At 45.1% G+C, this 23,515-nt stretch overlaps 50 pseudogenes; all 50 read left to right on the plus strand.

Moving 5' to 3' along the window:
* The first annotated feature begins 760 nt into the window (after positions 1-760).
* Positions 761-879, plus strand: LOC140096325 (5S ribosomal RNA; annotated as a pseudogene).
* A 259-nt stretch (positions 880-1,138) lies between these two features.
* Positions 1,139-1,257, plus strand: LOC140079077 (5S ribosomal RNA; annotated as a pseudogene).
* Positions 1,258-1,515: 258 nt separating this feature from the next.
* On the plus strand, positions 1,516-1,634 carry LOC140082626 (5S ribosomal RNA; annotated as a pseudogene).
* Positions 1,635-1,892: 258 nt separating this feature from the next.
* Positions 1,893-2,010, plus strand: LOC140092243 (5S ribosomal RNA; annotated as a pseudogene).
* Positions 2,011-2,080: 70 nt separating this feature from the next.
* On the plus strand, positions 2,081-2,199 carry LOC140079078 (5S ribosomal RNA; annotated as a pseudogene).
* Positions 2,200-2,457: 258 nt separating this feature from the next.
* On the plus strand, positions 2,458-2,576 carry LOC140096591 (5S ribosomal RNA; annotated as a pseudogene).
* Positions 2,577-2,646: 70 nt separating this feature from the next.
* Positions 2,647-2,765, plus strand: LOC140097955 (5S ribosomal RNA; annotated as a pseudogene).
* A 70-nt stretch (positions 2,766-2,835) lies between these two features.
* On the plus strand, positions 2,836-2,954 carry LOC140096888 (5S ribosomal RNA; annotated as a pseudogene).
* A 70-nt stretch (positions 2,955-3,024) lies between these two features.
* On the plus strand, positions 3,025-3,143 carry LOC140095548 (5S ribosomal RNA; annotated as a pseudogene).
* Positions 3,144-3,402: 259 nt separating this feature from the next.
* On the plus strand, positions 3,403-3,521 carry LOC140088846 (5S ribosomal RNA; annotated as a pseudogene).
* A 637-nt stretch (positions 3,522-4,158) lies between these two features.
* LOC140081728 (5S ribosomal RNA) lies at positions 4,159-4,277 on the plus strand (annotated as a pseudogene).
* Positions 4,278-4,346: 69 nt separating this feature from the next.
* LOC140082627 (5S ribosomal RNA) lies at positions 4,347-4,465 on the plus strand (annotated as a pseudogene).
* Positions 4,466-4,535: 70 nt separating this feature from the next.
* Positions 4,536-4,654, plus strand: LOC140095098 (5S ribosomal RNA; annotated as a pseudogene).
* A 259-nt stretch (positions 4,655-4,913) lies between these two features.
* LOC140088847 (5S ribosomal RNA) lies at positions 4,914-5,032 on the plus strand (annotated as a pseudogene).
* A 637-nt stretch (positions 5,033-5,669) lies between these two features.
* On the plus strand, positions 5,670-5,788 carry LOC140098567 (5S ribosomal RNA; annotated as a pseudogene).
* Positions 5,789-5,858: 70 nt separating this feature from the next.
* Positions 5,859-5,977, plus strand: LOC140092662 (5S ribosomal RNA; annotated as a pseudogene).
* A 447-nt stretch (positions 5,978-6,424) lies between these two features.
* Positions 6,425-6,543, plus strand: LOC140097841 (5S ribosomal RNA; annotated as a pseudogene).
* A 259-nt stretch (positions 6,544-6,802) lies between these two features.
* LOC140094641 (5S ribosomal RNA) lies at positions 6,803-6,921 on the plus strand (annotated as a pseudogene).
* Positions 6,922-7,369: 448 nt separating this feature from the next.
* LOC140082628 (5S ribosomal RNA) lies at positions 7,370-7,488 on the plus strand (annotated as a pseudogene).
* Positions 7,489-7,935: 447 nt separating this feature from the next.
* LOC140083010 (5S ribosomal RNA) lies at positions 7,936-8,054 on the plus strand (annotated as a pseudogene).
* Positions 8,055-8,124: 70 nt separating this feature from the next.
* LOC140082227 (5S ribosomal RNA) lies at positions 8,125-8,243 on the plus strand (annotated as a pseudogene).
* A 635-nt stretch (positions 8,244-8,878) lies between these two features.
* Positions 8,879-8,997, plus strand: LOC140093448 (5S ribosomal RNA; annotated as a pseudogene).
* A 69-nt stretch (positions 8,998-9,066) lies between these two features.
* LOC140087965 (5S ribosomal RNA) lies at positions 9,067-9,185 on the plus strand (annotated as a pseudogene).
* A 70-nt stretch (positions 9,186-9,255) lies between these two features.
* On the plus strand, positions 9,256-9,374 carry LOC140082228 (5S ribosomal RNA; annotated as a pseudogene).
* A 258-nt stretch (positions 9,375-9,632) lies between these two features.
* Positions 9,633-9,751, plus strand: LOC140093449 (5S ribosomal RNA; annotated as a pseudogene).
* Positions 9,752-9,820: 69 nt separating this feature from the next.
* Positions 9,821-9,939, plus strand: LOC140091219 (5S ribosomal RNA; annotated as a pseudogene).
* Positions 9,940-10,009: 70 nt separating this feature from the next.
* Positions 10,010-10,128, plus strand: LOC140093682 (5S ribosomal RNA; annotated as a pseudogene).
* Positions 10,129-10,575: 447 nt separating this feature from the next.
* LOC140094062 (5S ribosomal RNA) lies at positions 10,576-10,694 on the plus strand (annotated as a pseudogene).
* An 826-nt stretch (positions 10,695-11,520) lies between these two features.
* On the plus strand, positions 11,521-11,639 carry LOC140084784 (5S ribosomal RNA; annotated as a pseudogene).
* Positions 11,640-13,018: 1,379 nt separating this feature from the next.
* On the plus strand, positions 13,019-13,137 carry LOC140083698 (5S ribosomal RNA; annotated as a pseudogene).
* Positions 13,138-13,773: 636 nt separating this feature from the next.
* On the plus strand, positions 13,774-13,892 carry LOC140089152 (5S ribosomal RNA; annotated as a pseudogene).
* A 259-nt stretch (positions 13,893-14,151) lies between these two features.
* Positions 14,152-14,270, plus strand: LOC140091179 (5S ribosomal RNA; annotated as a pseudogene).
* Positions 14,271-14,529: 259 nt separating this feature from the next.
* On the plus strand, positions 14,530-14,648 carry LOC140097911 (5S ribosomal RNA; annotated as a pseudogene).
* Positions 14,649-15,096: 448 nt separating this feature from the next.
* Positions 15,097-15,215, plus strand: LOC140082629 (5S ribosomal RNA; annotated as a pseudogene).
* Positions 15,216-15,662: 447 nt separating this feature from the next.
* Positions 15,663-15,781, plus strand: LOC140083011 (5S ribosomal RNA; annotated as a pseudogene).
* Positions 15,782-15,851: 70 nt separating this feature from the next.
* On the plus strand, positions 15,852-15,970 carry LOC140082229 (5S ribosomal RNA; annotated as a pseudogene).
* A 635-nt stretch (positions 15,971-16,605) lies between these two features.
* On the plus strand, positions 16,606-16,724 carry LOC140093450 (5S ribosomal RNA; annotated as a pseudogene).
* Positions 16,725-16,793: 69 nt separating this feature from the next.
* Positions 16,794-16,912, plus strand: LOC140091231 (5S ribosomal RNA; annotated as a pseudogene).
* A 70-nt stretch (positions 16,913-16,982) lies between these two features.
* LOC140082230 (5S ribosomal RNA) lies at positions 16,983-17,101 on the plus strand (annotated as a pseudogene).
* A 258-nt stretch (positions 17,102-17,359) lies between these two features.
* On the plus strand, positions 17,360-17,478 carry LOC140093451 (5S ribosomal RNA; annotated as a pseudogene).
* Positions 17,479-17,547: 69 nt separating this feature from the next.
* Positions 17,548-17,666, plus strand: LOC140091245 (5S ribosomal RNA; annotated as a pseudogene).
* Positions 17,667-17,736: 70 nt separating this feature from the next.
* LOC140093683 (5S ribosomal RNA) lies at positions 17,737-17,855 on the plus strand (annotated as a pseudogene).
* Positions 17,856-18,113: 258 nt separating this feature from the next.
* Positions 18,114-18,232, plus strand: LOC140097603 (5S ribosomal RNA; annotated as a pseudogene).
* Positions 18,233-19,058: 826 nt separating this feature from the next.
* Positions 19,059-19,177, plus strand: LOC140084786 (5S ribosomal RNA; annotated as a pseudogene).
* A 1,379-nt stretch (positions 19,178-20,556) lies between these two features.
* LOC140083699 (5S ribosomal RNA) lies at positions 20,557-20,675 on the plus strand (annotated as a pseudogene).
* Positions 20,676-21,311: 636 nt separating this feature from the next.
* On the plus strand, positions 21,312-21,430 carry LOC140082630 (5S ribosomal RNA; annotated as a pseudogene).
* A 637-nt stretch (positions 21,431-22,067) lies between these two features.
* Positions 22,068-22,186, plus strand: LOC140092588 (5S ribosomal RNA; annotated as a pseudogene).
* A 448-nt stretch (positions 22,187-22,634) lies between these two features.
* LOC140092589 (5S ribosomal RNA) lies at positions 22,635-22,753 on the plus strand (annotated as a pseudogene).
* A 259-nt stretch (positions 22,754-23,012) lies between these two features.
* LOC140079080 (5S ribosomal RNA) lies at positions 23,013-23,131 on the plus strand (annotated as a pseudogene).
* A 258-nt stretch (positions 23,132-23,389) lies between these two features.
* LOC140082631 (5S ribosomal RNA) lies at positions 23,390-23,508 on the plus strand (annotated as a pseudogene).
* Positions 23,509-23,515: the final 7 nt, after the last annotated feature.

Consider the following 23,515-nt stretch of genomic DNA (forward strand, 5'->3'; position numbering starts at 1 on the left):
TGCTGTCAACGGCCATTCTAAGCTGAATGTGCGTGCTCTTGTCAGATCGCAGCAGCGATGCAGCTTAAGGCTTGGCAAGTACCAGCATGGGAGACTGGCTTGGAATCCCAAGTTCTGGTGACCTTTTTGAACCTGAAAATTGTGTTAGTTTCTCTATGAGATAGCAAAAGAAGGTTCAAATTGAACAGCTGCTGTCAACGGCCATTCTAAGCTGAATGTGCCTGCTCTCGTCAGATTGCAGCAGCAATGCAGCTTAAGGCTTGGCAAGTACCAGCATGGGAGACTGGCTTGGAATCCCAAGTTCTGGTGACCTTTTTGAACCTGAAAATTGTGTTAGTTTCTATATAAGATAGAAGAAGAAGGTTCAAATTGAACAACTGCTGTCAATGGCCATTCTAAGCTGAATGTGCCTGCTCTCGCCAGATCGCAGCAGCAATGCAGCTTAAGGCTTGGCAAGTACCAGCATGGGAGACTGGCTGGAAATCCCAAGTTCCGTTGCCTTTTTTGAACCTGAAAATTGTGTTAGTTTCTCTATGAGATAGTAAAAGAAGGTTCAAATTGAACAGCTGCTGTCAACGGCCATTCTAAGCTGAATGTGCGTGCTCTTGTCAGATCGCAGCAGCGATGCAGCTTAAGGCTTGGCAAGTTCCAGCATGGGAGACTGGCTGGGAATCCCAAGTTCTGTTGACGTTTTTGAACTTGAAAATTGTTTTGGTTTCTCTATGAGATAGTAAAAGAAGGTTCAATTTGAAATGCTGCTGTCAACGGCCATTCTAAGCTGAATGTGCCTGCTCTTGTCAGATTGCAGCAGCAATGCAGCTTAAGGCTTGGCAAGTACCAGCATGGGAGACTGGCTGGGAATCCCAAGTTCCGTTGACCTTTTTGAACCTGAAAATTGTGTTAGTTTCTCTATGAGATAGTAAAAGAAGGTTCAAATTGAACAGCTGCTCTCAACTGCCATTCTAAGCTGAATGTGCGTGCTCTTGTCAGATCGCAGCAGCGATGCAGCTTAAGGCTTGGCAAGTACCAGCATGGGAGACTGGCTGGGAATCCCAAGTTCTGGTGACTTTTTTGAACCTGAAAATTGTGTTAGTTTCTCTATGAGATAGTAAAAGAAGGTTCAAATTGAACAGCTGCTGTCAACGGCCATTCTAAGCTGAATGTGCCTGCTCTCGTCAGATCGCAGCAGCAATGCAGCTTAAGGCTTGGCAAGTACCAGCATGGGAGACTGGCTGGGAATCCCAAGTTCTGTTGACCTTTTTGAACCTGAAAATGTGTTAGTTTCTCTATGAGATAGTAAAAGAAGGTTCAAATTGAACAGCTGCTGTCATCGGCCATTCTAAGCTGAATGTGCGTGCTCTTGTCAGATCGCAGCAGCGATGCAGCTTAAGGCTTGGCAAGTACCAGCATGGGAGACTGGCTTGGAATCCCAAGTTCTGGTGACCTTTTTGAACCTGAAAATTGTGTTAGTTTCTCTATGAGATAGCAAAAGAAGGTTCAAATTGAACAGCTGCTGTCAATGGCCATTCTAAGCTGAATGTGCCTGCTCTCGTCAGATCGCAGCAGCAATGCAGCTTAAGGCTTGGCAAGTACCAGCATGGGAGACTGGCTGGGAATCCCAAGTTCCGTTGACCTTTTTGAACCTGAAAATTGTGTTAGTTTCTCTATGAGATAGTAAAAGAAGGTTCAAATTGAATAGCTGCTGTCAACGGCAATTCTAAACTGAATGTGCCTGCTCTCGTCAGATCGCAGCAGCAATGCAACTTAAGGCTTGGCAAGTACCAGCATGGGAGACTGGCTGGGAATTCGAAGTTCCGTTGACCTTTTTGAACCTGAAAATGTGTTAGTTTCTCTATGAGATAGTAAAAGAAGGTTCAAATTGAACAGCTGCTGTCAACGGCCATTCTAAGCTGAATGCGCTGCTCTCGTCAGATCGCAGCAGCAATGCAGCTTAAGGCTTGGCAAGTACCAGCATGGGAGACTGGCTGGGAATCCCAAGTTCCGTTGACCTTTTTGAACCTGAAAATTGTGTTAGTTTCTCTATGAGATAGTAAAAGAAGGTTCAAATTGAACAGCTGCTGTCAACGGCCATTCTAAGCTGAATGTGCCTGCTCTCGTCAGATCGCAGCAGCAATGCAGCTTAAGGCTTGGCAAGTACCAGCATGGGAGACTGGCTGGGAATCCCAAGTTCTGTTGACCTTTTTGAACCTGAAAATGTGTTAGTTTCTCTATGAGATAGTAAAAGAAGGTTCAAATTGAACAGCTGCTGTCAACGGCCATTCTAAGCTGAATGTGCGTGCTCTTGTCAGATCGCAGCAGCAATGCAGCTTAAGGCTTGGCAAGTACCAGCATGGGAGACTGGCTTGGAATCCCAAGTTCTGGTGACCTTTTTGAACCTGAAAATTGTGTTAGTTTCTATATGAGATAGTAGAAGAAGGTTCAAATTGAACAACTACTGTCAATGGCCATTCTAAGCTGAAGGTGCCTGCTCTAGTCAGATCGCAGCAGCAATGCAGCTTAAGGCTTGGCAAGTACCAGCATGGGAGACTGGCTGGGAATCCCAAGTTCCGTTGACCTTTTTGAACCTGAAAATTGTGTTAGTTTCTCTATGAGATAGTAAAAGAAGGTTCAAATTGAACAGCTGCTGTCAACGGCCATTCTAAGCTGAATGTGCCTGCTCTCGTCAGATCGCAGCAGCAATGCAGCTTAAGGCTTGGCAAGTACCAGCATGGGAGACTGGCTTGGAATCCCAAGTTCTGGTGACCTTTTTGAACCTGAAAATTGTGTTAGTTTCTATATAAGATAGTAGAAGAAGGTTCAAATTGAACAACTGCTGTCAATGGCCATTCTAAGCTGAATGTGCCTGCTCTCGCCAGATCGCAGCAGCAATGCAGCTTAAGGCTTGGCAAGTACCAGCATGGGAGACTGGCTGGGAATCCCAAGTTCCGTTGCCCTTTTTGAACCTGAAAATTGTGTTAGTTTCTCTATGAGATAGCAAAAGAAGGTTCAAATTGAACAGCTGCTGTCAACGGCCATTCTAAGCTGAATGTGCCTGCTCTCGTCAGATCGAAGCAGCAATGCAGCTTAAGGCTTGGCAAGTACCAGCATGGGAGACTGGCTGGGAATCCCAAGTTCTGTTGACCTTTATGAACCTGAAAATTGTGTTAGTTTCTCTATGAGATAGCAAAAGAAGGTTCAAATTGAACAGCTGCTGTCAACGGCCATTCTAAGCTGAATGTGCCTGCTCTTGTCAGATCGAAGCAGCAATGCAGCTTAAGGCTTGGCAAGTACCAGCATGGGAGACTGGCTGGGAATCCCAAGTTCTGTTGACCTTTATGAACCTGAAAATTGTGTTAGTTTCTCTATGAGATAGTAAAAGAAGGTTCAAATTGAAATGCTGTTGTCAACGGCCATTCTAAGCTGAATGTGCCTGCTCTTGTCAGATCGCAGCAGCAATGCAGCTTAAGGCTTGGCAAGTACCAGCATGGGAGACTGGCTGGGAATCCCAAGTTCCGTTGACCTTTTTGAACCTGAAAATTGTGTTAGTTTCTCTATGAGATAGTAAAAGAAGGTTCAAATTGAACAGCTGCTGTCAACGGCCATTCTAAGCTGAATGTGCGTGCTCTTGTCAGATCGCAGCAGCGATGCAGCTTAAGGCTTGGCAAGTACCAGCATGGGAGACTGGCTGGGAATCCCAAGTTCTGGTGACTTTTTTGAACCTTAAAATTGTGTTAGTTTCTCTATGAGATAGTAGAAGAAGGTTCAAATTGAACAACTGCTGTCAACGGCCATTCTAAGCTGAATGTGTGTGCTCTTGTCAGATCGCAGCAGCGATGCTGCTTAAGGCTTGGCAAGTACCAGCATGGGAGACTGGCTGGGAATCCCAAGTTCTGTTGACCTTTTTGAACCTGAAAATTGTGTTAGTTTCTCTATGAGATAGTAAAAGAAGGTTCAAATTGAACAGCTGCTGTCAACGGCCATTCTAAGCTGAATGTGCGTGCTCTCGTCAGATCGCAGCAGCAATGCAGCTTAAGGCTTTGCAAGTACCAGCATGGGAGACTGGCTGGGAATCCCAAGTTCTGTTGACCTTTTTGAACCTGAAAATTGTGTTAGTTTCTTTATGAGATAGTAAAAGAAGGTTCAAATTGAACAACTGCTGTCAACGGCCATTCTAAGCTGAATGTGCCTGCTCTCGTCTGATCGCAGCAGCAATGCAGCTTAAGGCTTGGCAAGTACCAGCATGGGAGACTGGCTGGGAATCCCAAGTTCTGTTGACCTTTTTGAACCTGAAAATGTGTTAGTTTCTCTATGAGATAGTAGAAGAAGGTTCAAATTGAACAACTGCTGTCAATGGCCATTCTAAGCTGAATGTGCCTGCTCTCGTCAGATCGCAGCAGCAATGCAGCTTAAGGCTTGGCAAGTACCAGCATGGGAGACTGGCTGGGAATCCCAAGTTCCGTTGACCTTTTTGAACCTGAAAATTGTGTTAGTTTCTCTATGAGATAGCAAAAGAAGGTTCAAATTGAACAGCTGCTTTCAACGGCCATTCTAAGCTGAATGTGCCTGCTCTCGTCAGATCGCAGCAGCGATGCAGCTTAAGGCTTGGCAAGTTCCAGCATGGGAGACTGGCTGGGAATCCCAAGTTCCGTTGACCTTTTTGAACCTGAAAATTGTGTTAGTTTCTCTATGAGATAGTAAAAGAAGGTTCAAATTGAACAGCTGCTGTCAACGGCCATTCTAAGCTGAATGTGCGTGCTCTTGTCAGATCGCAGCAGCAATGCAGCTTAAGGCTTGGCAAGTTCCAGCATGGGAGACTGGCTGGGAATCCCAAGTTCTGTTGACCTTTTTGAACTTGAAAATTGTTTTAGTTTCTCTATGAGATAGTAAAAGAAGGTTCAATTTGAAACGCTGCTGTCAACGGCCATTCTAAGCTGAATGTGCCTGCTCTTGTCAGATCGCAGCAGCAATGCAGCTTAAGGCTTGGCAAGTACCAGCATGGGAGACTGGCTGGGAATCCCAAGTTCCGTTGACCTTTTTGAACCTGAAAATTGTGTTAGTTTCTCTATGAGATAGTAAAAGAAGGTTCAAATTGAACAGCTGCTGTCAACGGCCATTCTAAGCTGAATGTGCGTGCTCTTGTGAGATCGCAGCAGCGATGCAGCTTAAGGCTTGGCAAGAACCAGCATGGGAGACTGGCTGGGAATCCCAAGTTCTGGTGACTTTTTTGAACCTGAAAATTGTGTTAGTTTCTCTATGAGATAGTAGAAGAAGGTTCAAATTGAACAACTGCTGTCAACGGCCATTCTAAGCTGAATGTGCGTGCTCTTGTCAGATCGCAGCAGCGATGCAGCTTAAGGCTTGGCAAGTACCAGCATGGGAGACTGGCTGGGAATCCCAAGTTCTGGTGACTTTTTTGAACCTGAAAATTGTGTTAGTTTCTCTATGAGATAGTAGAAGAAGGTTCAAATTGAACAACTGCTGTCAACGGCCATTCTAAGCTGAATGTGCGTGCTCTTGTCAGATCGCAGCAGCGATGCAGCTTAAGGCTTGGCAAGTACCAGCATGGGAGACTGGCTGGGAATCCCAAGTTCTGTTAACCTTTTTGAACCTGAAAATTGTGTTAGTTTCTCTATGAGATAGTAAAAGAAGGTTCAAATTGAACAGCTGCTGTCAACGGCCATTCTAAGCTGAATGTGCGTGCTCTCGTCAGATCGTAGCAGCAATGCAGCTTAAGGCTTGGCAAGTACCAGCATGGGAGACTGGCTGGGAATCCCAAGTTCCGTTGTCCTTTTTGAACCTGAAAATTGTGTTAGTTTCTCTATGAGATAGTAAAAGAAGGTTCAAATTGAACAACTGCTGTCAACGGCCATTCTAAGCTGAATGTGCCTGCTCTCGTCAGATCGCAGCAGCAATGCAGCTTAAAGCTTGGCAAGTACCAGCATGGGAGACTGGCTGGGAATCCCAAGTTCTGTTGACCTTTTTGAACCTGAAAATGTGTTAGTTTCTCTATGAGATAGTAAAAGAAGGTTCAAATTGAACAGCTGCTGTCAACGGCCATTCTAAGCTGAATGTGCGTGCTCTTGTCAGATTGCAGCAGCAATGCAGCTTAAGGCTTGGCAAGTACCAGCATGGGAGACTGGCTTGGAATCCCAAGTTCTGGTGACCTTTTTGAACCTGAAAATTGTGTTAGTTTCTCTATGAGATAGCAAAAGAAGGTTCAAATTGAACAGCTGCTGTCAACGGCCATTCTAAGCTGAATGTGCCTGCTCTTGTCAGATTGCAGCAGCAATGCAGCTTAAGGCTTGGCAAGTACCAGCATGGGAGACTGGCTTGGAATCCCAACTTCTGGTGACCTTTTTGAACCTGAAAATTGTGTTAGTTTCTATATAAGATGGTAGAAGAAGGTTCAAATTGAACAACTGCTGTCAATGGCCATTCTAAGCTGAATGTGCCTGCTCTCGACAGATCGCAGCAGCAATGCAGCTTAAGGTTTGGCAAGTACCAGCATGGGAGACTGGCTGGGAATCCCAAGTTCCGTTGACCTTTTTGAACCTGAAAATTGTGTTAGTTTCTCTATGAGATAGTAAAAGAAGGTTCAAATTGAACAGCTGCTGTCAACGGCCATTCTAAGCTGAATGTGCGTGCTCTTGTCAGATCGCAGCAGCGATGCAGCTTAAGGCTTGGCAAGTTCCAGCATGGGAGACTGGCTGGGAATCCCAAGTTCTGTTGACCTTTTTGAACTTGAAAATTGTTTTAGTTTCTCTATGAGATAGTAAAAGAAGGTTCAATTTGAAATGCTGCTGTCAACGGCCATTCTAAGCTGAATGTGCCTGCTCTTGTCAGATCGCAGCAGCAATGCAGCTTAAGGCTTGGCATGTACCAGCATGGGAGACTGGCTGGGAATCCCAAGTTCCGTTGACCTTTTTGAACCTGAAAATTGTGTTAGTTTCTCTATGAGATAGTAAAAGAAGGTTCAAATTGAACAGCTGCTGTCAACGGCCATTCTAAGCTGAATGTGCGTGCTCTTGTCAGATCGCAGCAGCGATGCAGCTTAAGGCTTGGCAAGTACCAGCATGGGAGACTGGCTGGGAATCCCAAGTTCTGGTGACTTTTTTGAACCTGAAAATTGTGTTAGTTTCTCTATGAGATAGTAGAAGAAGGTTCAAATTGAACAACTGCTGTCAACGGCCATTCTAAGCTGAATGTGTGTGCTCTTGTCAGATCGCAGCAGCGATGCAGCTTAAGGCTTGGCAAGTACCAGCATGGGAGACTGGCTGGGAATCCCAAGTTCTGTTGACCTTTTTGAACCTGAAAATTGTGTTAGTTTCTCTATGAGATAGTAAAAGAAGGTTCAAATTGAACAGCTGCTGTCAATGGCCATTCTAAGCTGAATGTGCCTGCTCTCGTCAGATCGCAGCAGCAATGCAGCTTAAGGCTTGGCAAGTACCAGCATGGGAGACTGGCTGGGAATCCCAAGTTCCGTTGACCTTTTTGAACCTGAAAATTGTGTTAGTTTCTGTATGAGATAGTAAAAGAAGGTTCAAATTGAAAAGCTGCTGTCAACGGCCATTCTAAGCTGAATGTGCGTGCTCTTGTCAGATCGCAGCAGCGATGCAGCTTAAGGCTTGGCAAGTACCAGCATGGGAGACTGGCTGGGAATCCCAAGTTCTGGTGACCTTTTTGAACCTGAAAATTGTGTTAGTTTCTCTATGAGATAGTAGAAGAAGGTTCAAATTGAACAGCTGCTGTCAACGGCCATTCTAAGCTGAATGTGTGTGCTCTTTTCAGATCGCAGCAGCGATGCAGCTTAAGGCTTGGCAAGTACCAGCATGGGAGACTGGCTGGGAATCCCAAGTTCCGTTGACCTTTTTGAACCTGAAAATGTGTTAGTTTCTCTATGAGATAGTAAAAGAAGGTTCAAATTGAACAGCTGCTGTCAACGGCCATTCTAAGCTGAATGTGCCTGCTCTCGTCAGATCGCAGCAGCAATGCAGCTTAAGGCTTGGCAAGTACCAGCATGGGAGACTGGCTGGGAATCTCAAGTTCCGTTGACCTTTTTGAACCTGAAAATTGTGTTAGTTTCTCTATGAGATAGTAAAAGAAGGTTCAAATTGAACAGCTGCTGTCAACGGCCATTCTAAGCTGAATATGCCTGCTCTCGTCAGATCGCAGCAGCAATGCAGCTTAAGGCTTGGCAAGTACCAGCATGGGAGACTGGCTGGGAATCCCAAGTTCTGTTGACCTTTTTGAACCTGAAAATGTGTTAGTTTCTCTATGAGATAGTAAAAGAAGGTTCAAATTGAACAGCTGCTGTCAACGGCCATTCTAAGCTGAATGTGCGTGCTCTTGTCAGATCGCAGCAGCGATGCAGCTTAAGGCTTGGCAAGTACCAGCATGGGAGACTGGCTGGGAATCCCAAGTTCTGGTGACCTTTTTGAACCTGAAAATTGTGTTAGTTTCTCTATGAGATAGCAAAAGAAGGTTCAAATTGAACAGCTGCTGTCAACGGCCATTCTAAGCTGAATGTGCCTGCTCTTGTCAGATTGCAGCAGCAATGCAGCTTAAGGCTTGGCAAGTACCAGCATGGGAGACTGGCTGGAATCCCAAGTTCTGGTGACTTTTTTGAACCTGAAAATTGTGTTAGTTTCTCTATGAGATAGAAGAAGAAGGTTCAAATTGAACAACTGCTGTCAACGGCCATTCTAAGCTGAATGTGTGTGCTCTTGTCAGATCGCAGCAGCGATGCAGCTTAAGGCTTGGCAAGTACCAGCATGGGAGACTGGCTGGGAATCCCAAGTTCTGTTGACCTTTTTGAACCTGAAAATTGTGTTAGTTTCTCTATGAGATAGTAAAAGAAGGTTCAAATTGAACAGCTGCTGTCAACGGCCATTCTAAGCTGAATTTGCCTGCTCTCGTCAGATCGCAGCAGCAATGCAACTTAAGGCTTGGCAAGTACCAGCATGGGAGACTGGCTGGGAATTCCAAGTTCCGTTGACCTTTTTGAACCTGAAAATGTGTTAGTTTCTCTATGAGATAGTAAAAGAAGGTTCAAATTGAACAGCTGCTGTCAACGGCCATTCTAAGCTGAATGTGCCTGCTCTCGTCAGATCACAGCAGCAATGCAGCTTAAGGCTTGGCAAGTACCAGCATGGGAGACTGGCTGGGAATCCCAAGTTCCGTTGACCTTTTTGAACCTGAAAATTGTGTTAGTTTCTCTATGAGATAGTAAAAGAAGGTTCAAATTGAACAGCTGCTGTCAACGGCCATTCTAAGCTGAATATGCCTGCTCTCGTCAGATCGCAGCAGCAATGCAGCTTAAGGCTTGGCAAGTACCAGCATGGGAGACTGGCTGGGAATCCCAAGTTCTGTTGACCTTTTTGAACCTGAAAATGTGTTAGTTTCTCTATGAGATAGTAAAAGAAGGTTCAAATTGAACAGCTGCTGTCAACGGCCATTCTAAGCTGAATGTGCGTGCTCTTGTCAGATCGCAGCAGCGATGCAGCTTAAGGCTTGGCAAGTACCAGCATGGGAGACTGGCTGGGAATCCCAAGTTCTGGTGACTTTTTTGAACCTGAAAATTGTGTTAGTTTCTCTATGAGATAGTAGAAGAAGGTTCAAATTGAACAACTGCTGTCAACGGCCATTCTAAGCTGAATTTGCCTGCTCTCGTCAGATCGCAGCAGCAATGCAACTTAAGGCTTGGCAAGTACCAGCATGGGAGACTGGCTGGGAATTCCAAGTTCCGTTGACCTTTTTGAACCTGAAAATGTGTTAGTTTCTCTATGAGATAGTAAAAGAAGGTTCAAATTGAACAGCTGCTGTCAACGGCCATTCTAAGCTGAATGTGCCTGCTCTCGTCAGATCGCAGCAGCAATGCAGCTTAAGGCTTGGCAAGTACCAGCATGGGAGACTGGCTGGGAATCCCAAGTTCCGTTGACCTTTTTGAACCTGAAAATTGTGTTAGTTTCTCTATGAGATAGTAAAAGAAGGTTCAAATTGAACAGCTGCTGTCAACGGCCATTCTAAGCTGAATATGCCTGCTCTCGTCAGATCGCAGCGTTAATGCAGCTTAAGGCTTGGCAAGTACCAGCATGGGAGACTGGCTGGGAATCCCAAGTTCTGTTGACCTTTTTGAACCTGAAAATGTGTTAGTTTCTCTATGAGATAGTAAAAGAAGGTTCAAATTGAACAGCTGCTGTCAACGGCCATTCTAAGCTGAATGTGCGTGCTCTTGTCAGATCGCAGCAGCCCTGCAGCTTAAGGCTTGGCAAGTACCAGCATGGGAGACTGGCTTGGAATCCCAAGTTCTGGTGACCTTTTTGAACCTGAAAATTGTGTTAGTTTCTCTATGAGATAGCAAAAGAAGGTTCAAATTGAACAGCTGCTGTCAACGGCCATTCTAAGCTGAATGTGCCTGCTCTTGTCAGATTGCAGCAGCAATGCAGCTTAAGGCTTGGCAAGTACCAGCATGGGAGACTGGCTTGGAATCCCAAGTTCTGGTGACCTTTTTGAACCTGAAAATTGTGTTAGTTTCTATATAAGATAGTAGAAGAAGGTTCAAATTGAACAACTGCTGTCAATGGCCATTCTAAGCTGAATGTGCCTGCTCTCGCCAGATCGCAGCAGCAATGCAGCTTAAGGCTTGGCAAGTACCAGCATGGGAGACTGGCTGGGAATCCCAAGTTCTGTTGACCTTTTTGAACCTGAAAATTGTGTTAGTTTCTCTATGAGATAGTAAAAGAAGGTTCAAATTGAACAGCTGCTGTCAATGGCCATTCTAAGCTGAATGTGCGTGCTCTTGTCAGATCGCAGCAGCGATGCAGCTTAAGGCTTGGCAAGTTCCAGCATGGGAGGCTGGCTGGGAATCCCAAGTTCTGTTGACCTTTTTGAACTTGAAAATTGTTTTAGTTTCTCTATGAGATAGTAAAAGAAGGTTCAATTTGAAATGCTGCTGTCAACGGCCATTCTAAGCTGAATGTGCGTGCTCTTGTCAGATCACAGCAGCAATGCAGCTTAAGGCTTGGCAAGTACCAGCATGGGAGACTGGCTGGGAATCCCAAGTTCCGTTGACCTTTTTGAACCTGAAAATTGTGTTAGTTTCTCTATGAGATAGTAAAAGAAGGTTCAAATTGAACAGCTGCTGTCAACGGCAATTCTAAGCTGAATGTGCCTGCTCTTGTCAGATCGCAGCAGCGATGCAGCTTAAGGCTTGGCAAGTACCAGCATGGGAGACTGGCTGGGAATCCCAAGTTCTGGTGACCTTTTTGAACCTGAAAATTGTGTTAGTTTCTCTATGAGATAGTAGAAGAAGGTTCAAATTAAACAACTGCTGTCAACGGCCATTCTAAGCTGAATGTGTGTGCTCTTTTCAGATCGCAGCAGCGATGCAGCTTAAGGCTTGGCAAGTACCAGCATGGGAGACTGGCTGGGAATCCCAAGTTCTGTTGACCTTTTTGAACCTGAAAATTGTGTTAGTTTCTCTATGAGATAGTAAAAGAAGGTTCAAATTGAACAGCTGCTGTCAACGGCAATTCTAAGCTGAATGTGCCTGCTCTCGTCAGATCGCAGCAGCAATGCAGCTTAAGGCTTGGCAAGTACCAGCATGGGAGACTGGTTGGGAATTCCAAGTTCCGTTGACCGTTTTGAACCTGAAAATTGTGTTAGTTTCTCTATGAGATAGCAAAAGAAGGTTCAAATTGAACAGCTGCTGTCAACGGCCATTCTAAGCTGAATTTGCCTGCTCTCGTCAAATCGCAGCAGCAATGCAACTTAAGGCTTGGCAAGTACCAGCATGGGAGACTGGCTGGGAATTCCAAGTTCCGTTGACCTTTTTGAACCTGAAAATGTGTTAGTTTCTCTATGAGATAGTAAAAGAAGGTTCAAATTGAACAGCTGCTGTCAACGGCCATTCTAAGCTGAATGTGCTTCTCTCGTCAGATCGCAGCAGCAATGCAGCTTAAGGCTTGGCAAGTACCAGCATGGGAGACTGGCTGGGAATCCCAAGTTCTGTTGACCTTTTTGAACCTGAAAATGTGTTAGTTTCTCTATGAGATAGTAAAAGAAGTTTCAAATTGAACAGCTGCTGTCAACGGCCATTCTAAGCTGAATGTGCGTGCTCTTGTCAGATCGCAGCAGCGATGCAGCTTAAGGCTTGGCAAGTACCAGCATGGGAGACTGTCTTGGAATCCCAAGTTCTGGTGACCTTTTTGAACCTGAAAATTGTGTTAGTTTCTCTATGAGATAGCAAAAGAAGGTTCAAATTGAACAGCTGCTGTCAACGGCCATTCTAAGCTGAATGTGCCTGCTCTTTTCAGATTGCAGCAGCAATGCAGCTTAAGGCTTGGCAAGTACCAGCATGGGAGACTGGCTTGGAATCCCAAGTTCTGGTGACCTTCTTGAACCTGAAAATTGTGTTAGTTTCTATATAAGATAGTAGAAGAAGGTTCAAATTGAACAACTGCTGTCAATGGCCATTCTAAGCTGATTGTGCCTGCTCTCGCCAGATCGCAGCAGCAATGCAGCTTAAGGCTTGGCAAGTACCAGCATGGGAATCCCAAGTTCCGTTGCCCTTTTTGAACCTGAAAATTGTGTTAGTTTCTCTATGAGATAGTAAAAGAAGGTTCAAATTGAACAGCTGCTGTCAACGGCCATTCTAAGCTGAATGTGCGTGCTCTTGTCAGATCGCAGCAGCGATGCAGCTTAAGGCTTGGCAAGTACCAGCATGGGAGACTGGCTGGGAATCCGAAGTTCTGGTGACTTTTTTGAACCTAAAAATTGTGTTAGTTTCTACTATGAGATAGTAGAAGAAGGTTCAAATTGAACAACTGCTGTCAACGGCCATTCTAAGCTGAATGTTTGTGCTCTTGTCAGATCGCAGCAACGATGCAGCTTAAGGCTTGGCAAGTACCAGCATGGGAGACTGGCTGGGAATCCCAAGTTCTGTTAAACTTTTTGAACCTGAAAATTGTGTTAGTTTCTCTATGAGATAGTAAAAGAAGGTTCAAATCGAACAGCTGCTGTCAATGGCCATTCTAAGCTGAATGTGCCTGCTCTCGTCAGATCGCAGCAGCAATGCAGCTTAAGGCTTGGCAAGTACCAGCATGGGAGACTGGCTGGGAATCCCAAGTTCTGTTGACCTTTTTGAACCTGAAAATGTGTTAGTTTCTCTATGAGATAGTAAAAGAAGTTTCAAATTGAACAGCTGCTGTCAACGGCCATTCTAAGCTGAATGTGCGTGCTCTTGTCAGATCGCAGCAGCGATGCAGCTTAAGGCTTGGCAAGTACCAGCATGGGAGACTGTCTTGGAATCCCAAGTTCTGGTGACCTTTTTGAACCTGAAAATTGTGTTAGTTTCTCTATGAGATAGCAAAAGAAGGTTCAAATTGAACAGCTGCTGTCAACGGCCATTCTAAGCTGAATGTGCCTGCTCTTGTCAGATTGCAGCAGCAATGCAGCTTAAGGCTTGGCAAGTACCAGCATGGGAGACTGGCTTGGAATCCCAAGTTCTGGTGACCTTCTTGAACCTGAAAATTGTGTTAGTTTCTATATAAGATAGTAGAAGAAGGTTCAAATTGAACAACTGCTGTCAATGGCCATTCTAAGCTGAATGTTTGTGCTCTTGTCAGATCGCAGCAGCGATGCAGCTTAAGGCTTGGCAAGTACCAGCATGGGAGACTGGCTGGGAATCCCAAGTTCTGTTAAACTTTTTGAACCTGAAAATTGTGTTAGTTTCTCTATGAGATAGTAAAAGAAGGTTCAAATCGAACAGCTGCTGTCAATGGCCATTCTAAGCTGAATGTGCCTGCTCTCGTCAGATCGCAGCAGCAATGCAGCTTAAGGCTTGGCAAGTACCAGCATGGGAGACTGGCTGGGAATCCCAAGTTCCGTTGCCCTTTTTGAACCTGAAAATTGTGTTAGTTTCTCTATGAGATAGTAAAAGAAGGTTCAAATTGAACAGCTGCTGTCAACGGCCATTCTAAGCTGAATGTGCGTGCTCTTGCCAGATCGCAGCAGCGATGCAGCTTAAGGCTTGGCAAGTACCAGCATGGGAGACTGGCTTGGAATCCCAAGTTCTGGTGACCTTTTTGAACCTGAAAATTGTGTTAGTTTCTATATGAGATAGTAGAAGAAGGTTCAAATTGAACAACTGCTGTCAATGGCCATTCTAAGCTGAATGTGCCTGCTCTCGTCAGATCGCAGCAGCAATGCAGCTTAAGGTTTGGCAAGTACCAGCATGGGAGACTGGCTGGGAATCCCAAGTTCCGTTGACCTTTTTGAACCTGAAAATTGTGTTAGTTTCTCTATGAGATAGTAAAAGAAGGTTCAAATTGAACAGCTGCTGTCAACGGCCATTCTAAGCTGAATGTGCGTGCTCTTGTCAGATCGCAGCAGCGATGCAGCTTAAGGCTTGGCAAGTTCCAGCATGGGAGACTGGCTGGGAGTCCCAAGTTCTGTTGACCTTTTTGAACTTGAAAATTGTTTTAGTTTCTCTATGAGATAGTAAAAGAAGGTTTAATTTGAAATGCTGCTGTCAACGGCCATTCTAAGCTGAATGTGCCTGCTCTTGTCAGATCGCAGCAGCAATGCAGCTTAAGGCTTGGCATGTACCAGCATGGGAGACTGGCTGGGAATCCCAAGTTTCGTTGACCTTTTTGAACCTGAAAATTGTGTTAGTTTCTCTATGAGATAGTAAAAGAAGGTTCAAATTGAACAGCTGCTGTCAACGGCCATTCTAAGCTGAATGTGCGTGCTCTTGTCAGATCGCAGCAGCGATGCAGCTTAAGGCTTGGCAAGTACCAGCATGGGAGACTGGCTGGGAATCCCAAGTTCTGGTGACTTTTTTGAACCTGAAAATTGTGTTAGTTTCTCTATGAGATAGTAGAAGAAGGTTCAAATTGAACAACTGCTGTCAACGGCCATTCTAAGCTGAATGTGTGTGCTCTTGTCAGATCGCAGCAGCGATGCAGCTTAAGGCTTGGCAAGTACCAGCATGGGAGACTGGCTGGGAATCCCAAGTTCTGTTGACCTTTTTGAACCTGAAAATTGTGTTAGTTTCTCTATGAGATAGTAAAAGAAGGTTCAAATTGAACAGCTGCTGTCAATGGCCATTCTAAGCTGAATGTGCCTGCTCTCGTCAGATCGCAGCAGCAATGCAGCTTAAGGCTTGGCAAGTACCAGCATGGGAGACTGGCTGGGAATCCCAAGTTCCGTTGACCTTTTTGAACCTGAAAATTGTGTTAGTTTCTGTATGAGATAGTAAAAGAAGGTTCAAATTGAAAAGCTGCTGTCAACGGCCATTCTAAGCTGAATGTGCGTGCTCTTGTCAGATCGCAGCAGCGATGCAGCTTAAGGCTTGGCAAGTACCAGCATGGGAGACTGGCTGGGAATCCCAAGTTCTGGTGACCTTTTTGAACCTGAAAATTGTGTTAGTTTCTCTATGAGATAGTAGAAGAAGGTTCAAATTGAACAACTGCTGTCAACGGCCATTCTAAGCTGAATGTGTGTGCTCTTTTCAGATCGCAGCAGCGATGCAGCTTAAGGCTTGGCAAGTACCAGCATGGGAGACTGGCTGGGAATCCCAAGTTCCGTTGACCTTTTTGAACCTGAAAATGTGTTAGTTTCTCTATGAGATAGTAAAAGAAGGTTCAAATTGAACAGCTGCTGTCAACGGCCATTCTAAGCTGAATGTGCCTGCTCTCGTCAGATCGCAGCAGCAATGCAGCTTAAGGCTTGGCAAGTACCAGCATGGGAGACTGGCTGGGAATCTCAAGTTCCGTTGACCTTTTTGAACCTGAAAATTGTGTTAGTTTCTCTATGAGATAGTAAAAGAAGGTTCAAATTGAACAGCTGCTGTCAACGGCCATTCTAAGCTGAATATGCCTGCTCTCGTCAGATCGCAGCAGCAATGCAGCTTAAGGCTTGGCAAGTACCAGCATGGGAGACTGGCTGGGAATCCCAAGTTCTGTTGACCTTTTTGAACCTGAAAATGTGTTAGTTTCTCTATGAGATAGTAAAAGAAGGTTCAAATTGAACAGCTGCTGTCAACGGCCATTCTAAGCTGAATGTGCGTGCTCTTGTCAGATCGCAGCAGCGATGCAGCTTAAGGCTTGGCAAGTACCAGCATGGGAGACTGGCTGGGAATCCCAAGTTCTGGTGACCTTTTTGAACCTGAAAATTGTGTTAGTTTCTCTATGAGATAGCAAAAGAAGGTTCAAATTGAACAGCTGCTGTCAACGGCCATTCTAAGCTGAATGTGCCTGCTCTTGTCAGATTGCAGCAGCAATGCAGCTTAAGGCTTGGCAAGTACCAGCATGGGAGACTGGCTGGAATCCCAAGTTCTGGTGACTTTTTTGAACCTGAAAATTGTGTTAGTTTCTCTATGAGATAGAAGAAGAAGGTTCAAATTGAACAACTGCTGTCAACGGCCATTCTAAGCTGAATGTGTGTGCTCTTGTCAGATCGCAGCAGCGATGCAGCTTAAGGCTTGGCAAGTACCAGCATGGGAGACTGGCTGGGAATCCCAAGTTCTGTTGACCTTTTTGAACCTGAAAATTGTGTTAGTTTCTCTATGAGATAGTAAAAGAAGGTTCAAATTGAACAGCTGCTGTCAACGGCCATTCTAAGCTGAATTTGCCTGCTCTCGTCAGATCGCAGCAGCAATGCAACTTAAGGCTTGGCAAGTACCAGCATGGGAGACTGGCTGGGAATTCCAAGTTCCGTTGACCTTTTTGAACCTGAAAATGTGTTAGTTTCTCTATGAGATAGTAAAAGAAGGTTCAAATTGAACAGCTGCTGTCAACGGCCATTCTAAGCTGAATGTGCCTGCTCTCGTCAGATCGCAGCAGCAATGCAGCTTAAGGCTTGGCAAGTACCAGCATGGGAGACTGGCTGGGAATCCCAAGTTCCGTTGACCTTTTTGAACCTGAAAATTGTGTTAGTTTCTCTATGAGATAGTAAAAGAAGGTTCAAATTGAACAGCTGCTGTCAACGGCCATTCTAAGCTGAATATGCCTGCTCTCGTCAGATCGCAGCAGCAATGCAGCTTAAGGCTTGGCAAGTACCAGCATGGGAGACTGGCTGGGAATCCCAAGTTCTGTTGACCTTTTTGAACCTGAAAATGTGTTAGTTTCTCTATGAGATAGTAAAAGAAGGTTCAAATTGAACAGCTGCTGTCAACGGCCATTCTAAGCTGAATGTGCGTGCTCTTGTCAGATCGCAGCAGCGATGCAGCTTAAGGCTTGGCAAGTACCAGCATGGGAGACTGGCTGGGAATCCCAAGTTCTGGTGACTTTTTTGAACCTGAAAATTGTGTTAGTTTCTCTATGAGATAGTAGAAGAAGGTTCAAATTGAACAACTGCTGTCAACGGCCATTCTAAGCTGAATTTGCCTGCTCTCGTCAGATCGCAGCAGCAATGCAACTTAAGGCTTGGCAAGTACCAGCATGGGAGACTGGCTGGGAATTCCAAGTTCCGTTGACCTTTTTGAACCTGAAAATGTGTTAGTTTCTCTATGAGATAGTAAAAGAAGGTTCAAATTGAACAGCTGCTGTCAACGGCCATTCTAAGCTGAATGTGCCTGCTCTCGTCAGATCGCAGCAGCAATGCAGCTTAAGGCTTGGCAAGTACCAGCATGGGAGACTGGCTGGGAATCCCAAGTTCCGTTGACCTTTTTGAACCTGAAAATTGTGTTAGTTTCTCTATGAGATAGTAAAAGAAGGTTCAAATTGAACAGCTGCTGTCAACGGCCATTCTAAGCTGAATATGCCTGCTCTCGTCAGATCGCAGCGTTAATGCAGCTTAAGGCTTGGCAAGTACCAGCATGGGAGACTGGCTGGGAATCCCAAGTTCTGTTGACCTTTTTGAACCTGAAAATGTGTTAGTTTCTCTATGAGATAGTAAAAGAAGGTTCAAATTGAACAGCTGCTGTCAACGGCCATTCTAAGCTGAATGTGCGTGCTCTTGTCAGATCGCAGCAGCGCTGCAGCTTAAGGCTTGGCAAGTACCAGCATGGGAGACTGGCTTGGAATCCCAAGTTCTGGTGACCTTTTTGAACCTGAAAATTGTGTTAGTTTCTCTATGAGATAGCAAAAGAAGGTTCAAATTGAACAGCTGCTGTCAACGGCCATTCTAAGCTGAATGTGCCTGCTCTTGTCAGATTGCAGCAGCAATGCAGCTTAAGGCTTGGCAAGTACCAGCATGGGAGACTGGCTGGGAATCCCAAGTTCTGTTGACCTTTTTGAACCTGAAAATTGTGTTAGTTTCTCTATGAGATAGTAAAAGAAGGTTCAAATTGAACAGCTGCTGTCAATGGCCATTCTAAGCTGAATGTGCGTGCTCTTGTCAGATCGCAGCAGCGATGCAGCTTAAGGCTTGGCAAGTTCCAGCATGGGAGGCTGGCTGGGAATCCCAAGTTCTGTTGACCTTTTTGAACTTGAAAATTGTTTTAGTTTCTCTATGAGATAGTAAAAGAAGGTTCAATTTGAAATGCTGCTGTCAACGGCCATTCTAAGCTGAATGTGCGTGCTCTTGTCAGATCACAGCAGCAATGCAGCTTAAGGCTTGGCAAGTACCAGCATGGGAGACTGGCTGGGAATCCCAAGTTCCGTTGACCTTTTTGAACCTGAAAATTGTGTTAGTTTCTCTATGAGATAGTAAAAGAAGGTTCAAATTGAACAGCTGCTGTCAACGGCAATTCTAAGCTGAATGTGCCTGCTCTTGTCAGATCGCAGCAGCGATGCAGCTTAAGGCTTGGCAAGTACCAGCATGGGAGACTGGCTGGGAATCCCAAGTTCTGGTGACCTTTTTGAACCTGAAAATTGTGTTAGTTTCTCTATGAGATAGTAGAAGAAGGTTCAAATTAAACAACTGCTGTCAACGGCCATTCTAAGCTGAATGTGTGTGCTCTTTTCAGATCGCAGCAGCGATGCAGCTTAAGGCTTGGCAAGTACCAGCATGGGAGACTGGCTGGGAATCCCAAGTTCTGTTGACCTTTTTGAACCTGAAAATTGTGTTAGTTTCTCTATGAGATAGTAAAAGAAGGTTCAAATTGAACAGCTGCTGTCAACGGCAATTCTAAGCTGAATGTGCCTGCTCTCGTCAGATCGCAGCAGCAATGCAGCTTAAGGCTTGGCAAGTACCAGCATGGGAGACTGGTTGGGAATTCCAAGTTCCGTTGACCGTTTTGAACCTGAAAATTGTGTTAGTTTCTCTATGAGATAGCAAAAGAAGGTTCAAATTGAACAGCTGCTGTCAACGGCCATTCTAAGCTGAATTTGCCTGCTCTCGTCAAATCGCAGCAGCAATGCAACTTAAGGCTTGGCAAGTACCAGCATGGGAGACTGGCTGGGAATTCCAAGTTCCGTTGACCTTTTTGAACCTGAAAATGTGTTAGTTTCTCTATGAGATAGTAAAAGAAGGTTCAAATTGAACAGCTGCTGTCAACGGCCATTCTAAGCTGAATGTGCTTCTCTCGTCAGATCGCAGCAGCAATGCAGCTTAAGGCTTGGCAAGTACCAGCATGGGAGACTGGCTGGGAATCCCAAGTTCTGTTGACCTTTTTGAACCTGAAAATGTGTTAGTTTCTCTATGAGATAGTAAAAGAAGTTTCAAATTGAACAGCTGCTGTCAACGGCCATTCTAAGCTGAATGTGCGTGCTCTTGTCAGATCGCAGCAGCGATGCAGCTTAAGGCTTGGCAAGTACCAGCATGGGAGACTGTCTTGGAATCCCAAGTTCTGGTGACCTTTTTGAACCTGAAAATTGTGTTAGTTTCTCTATGAGATAGCAAAAGAAGGTTCAAATTGAACAGCTGCTGTCAACGGCCATTCTAAGCTGAAAGTGCCTGCTCTTGTCAGATTGCAGCAGCAATGCAGCTTAAGGCTTGGCAAGTACCAGCATGGGAGACTGGCTTGGAATCCCAAGTTCTGGTGACCTTCTTGAACCTGAAAATTGTGTTAGTTTCTATATAAGATAGTAGAAGAAGGTTCAAATTGAACAACTGCTGTCAATGGCCATTCTAAGCTGATTGTGCCTGCTCTCGCCAGATCGCAGCAGCAATGCAGCTTAAGGCTTGGCAAGTACCAGCATGGGAATCCCAAGTTCCGTTGCCCTTTTTGAACCTGAAAATTGTGTTAGTTTCTCTATGAGATAGTAAAAGAAGGTTCAAATTGAACAGCTGCTGTCAACGGCCATTCTAAGCTGAATGTGCGTGCTCTTGTCAGATCGCAGCAGCGATGCAGCTTAAGGCTTGGCAAGTACCAGCATGGGAGACTGGCTGGGAATCCCAAGTTCTGGTGACTTTTTTGAACCTAAAAATTGTGTTAGTTTCTACTATGAGATAGTAGAAGAAGGTTCAAATTGAACAACTGCTGTCAACGGCCATTCTAAGCTGAATGTTTGTGCTCTTGTCAGATCGCAGCAACGATGCAGCTTAAGGCTTGGCAAGTACCAGCATGGGAGACTGGCTGGGAATCCCAAGTTCTGTTAAACTTTTTGAACCTGAAAATTGTGTTAGTTTCTCTATGAGATAGTAAAAGAAGGTTCAAATCGAACAGCTGCTGTCAATGGCCATTCTAAGCTGAATGTGCCTGCTCTCGTCAGATCGCAGCAGCAATGCAGCTTAAGGCTTGGCAAGTACCAGCATGGGAGACTGGCTGGGAATCCCAAGTTCTGTTGACCTTTTTGAACCTGAAAATGTGTTAGTTTCTCTATGAGATAGTAAAAGAAGTTTCAAATTGAACAGCTGCTGTCAACGGCCATTCTAAGCTGAATGTGCGTGCTCTTGTCAGATCGCAGCAGCGATGCAGCTTAAGGCTTGGCAAGTACCAGCATGGGAGACTGTCTTGGAATCCCAAGTTCTGGTGACCTTTTTGAACCTGAAAATTGTGTTAGTTTCTCTATGAGATAGCAAAAGAAGGTTCAAATTGAACAGCTGCTGTCAACGGCCATTCTAAGCTGAATGTGCCTGCTCTTGTCAGATTGCAGCAGCAATGCAGCTTAAGGCTTGGCAAGTACCAGCATGGGAGACTGGCTTGGAATCCCAAGTTCTGGTGACCTTCTTGAACCTGAAAATTGTGTTAGTTTCTATATAAGATAGTAGAAGAAGGTTCAAATTGAACAACTGCTGTCAATGGCCATTCTAAGCTGAATGTTTGTGCTCTTGTCAGATCGCAGCAGCGATGCAGCTTAAGGCTTGGCAAGTACCAGCATGGGAGACTGGCTGGGAATCCCAAGTTCTGTTAAACTTTTTGAACCTGAAAATTGTGTTAGTTTCTCTATGAGATAGTAAAAGAAGGTTCAAATCGAACAGCTGCTGTCAATGGCCATTCTAAGCTGAATGTGCCTGCTCTCGTCAGATCGCAGCAGCAATGCAGCTTAAGGCTTGGCAAGTACCAGCATGGGAGACTGGCTGGGAATCCCAAGTTCCGTTGACCTTTTTGAACCTGAAAATTGTGTTAGTTTCTCTATGAGATAGTAAAAGAAGGTTCAAATTGAAAAGCTGCTGTCAACGGCAATTCTAAGCTGAATGTGCGTGCTCTTGTCAGATCGCAGCAGCAATGCAGCTTAAGGCTTGGCAAGTACCAGCATGGGAGACTGGCTGGGAATCCCAAGTTCCGTTGACCTTTTTGAACCTGAAAATTGTGTTAGTTTCTCTATGAGATAGTAGAAGAAGGTTCAAATTGAACAACTGCTGTCAACGGCCATTCTAAGCTGAATGTGTGTGCTCTTTTCAGATCGTAGCAGCGATGCAGCTTAAGGCTTGGCAAGTACCAGCATGGGAGACTGGCTGGGAATCCCAAGTTCTGTTGACCATTTTTAACCTGAAAATTGTGTTAGTTTCTCTATGAGATTGTAAAAGAAGGTTCAAATTGAAGAGCTGCTGTCAACGGCCATTCTAAGCTGAATGTGTGTGCTCTTGTCAGATCGCAGCAGCGATGCAGCTTAAGGCTTGGCAAGTTCCAGCATGGGAGACTGGCTGGGAATCCCAAGTTCTGTTGAGCTTTTTGAACCTGAAAATTGTGTTAGTTTCTGTATGAGATAGTAAAAGAAGGTTCAAATTGAAAAGCTGCTGTCAACGGCCATTCTAAGCTGAATGTGCCTGCTCTCGTCAGATCGCAGCAGCAATGCAGCTTAAGGCTTTGCAAGTACCAGCATGGGAGACTGGCTGGGAATCCCAAGTTCCGTTGACCTTTTTGAACCTGAAAATTGTGTTAGTTTCTCTATGAGATAGTAAAAGAAGGTTCAAATTGAACAGCTGCTGTCAACGGCCATTCTAAGCTGAATGTGCGTGCTCTTGTCAGATCGCAGCAGCGATGCAGCTTAAGGCTTGGCAAGTACCAGCATGGGAGACTGGCTGGGAATCCCAAGTTCTGGTGACTTTTTTGAACCTGAAAATTGTGTTAGTTTCTCTATGAGATAGTAGAAGAAGGTTCAAATTGAACAACTGCTGTCAACGGCCATTCTAAGCTGAATGTGTGTGCTCTTGTCAGATCGCAGCAGCGATGCAGCTTAAGGCTTGGCAAGTACCAGCATGGGAGACTGGCTGGGAATCCCAAGTTCCGTTGACCTTTTTGAACCTGAAAATTGTGTTAGTTTCTCTATGAGATAGTAAAAGAAGGTTCAAACTGAACAGCTGCTGTCAACGGCCATTCTAAGCTGAATGTGCCTGCTCTCGTCAGATCGCAGCAGCAATGCAGCTTAAGGCTTTGCAAGTACCAGCATGGGAGACTGGCTGGGAATCCCAAGTTCCGTTGACCTTTTTGAACCTGAAAATTGTGTTAGTTTCTCTATGAGATAGTAAAAGAAGGTTCAAATTGAACAGCTGCTGTCAACGGCCATTCTAAGCTGAATGTGCGTGCTCTTGTCAGATCGCAGCATCGATGCAGCTTAAGGCTTGGCAAGTACCAGCATGGGAGACTGGCTGGGAATCCCAAGTTCTGGTGACTTTTTTGAACCTGAAAATTGTGTTAGTTTCTCTATGAGATAGTAAAAGAAGGTTCAAATTGAACAGCTGCTGTCAACGGCCATTCTAAGCTGAATGTGCCTGCTCTCGTCAGATCGCAGCAGCAATGCAGCTTAAGGCTTGGCAAGTACCAGCATGGGAGACTGGCTGGGAATCCCAAGTTCTGTTGACCTTTTTGAACCTGAAAATGTGTTAGTTTCTCTATGAGATAGTAAAAGAAGGTTCAAATTGAACAGCTGCTGTCATCGGCCATTCTAAGCTGAATGTGCGTGCTCTTGTCAGATCGCAGCAGCGATGCAGCTTAAGGCTTGGCAAGTACCAGCATGGGAGACTGGCTTGGAATCCCAAGTTCTGGTGACCTTTTTGAACCTGAAAATTGTGTTAGTTTCTCTATGAGATAGCAAAAGAAGGTTCAAATTGAACAGCTGCTGTCAATGGCCATTCTAAGCTGAATGTGCCTGCTCTCGTCAGATCGCAGCAGCAATGCAGCTTAAGGCTTGGCAAGTACCAGCATGGGAGACTGGCTGGGAATCCCAAGTTCCGTTGACCTTTTTGA

The sequence above is a fragment of the Engystomops pustulosus genome, chromosome 9 (genome assembly GCF_040894005.1).
Source record: "Engystomops pustulosus chromosome 9, aEngPut4.maternal, whole genome shotgun sequence".
Taxonomy (NCBI): domain Eukaryota; kingdom Metazoa; phylum Chordata; class Amphibia; order Anura; family Leptodactylidae; genus Engystomops; species Engystomops pustulosus.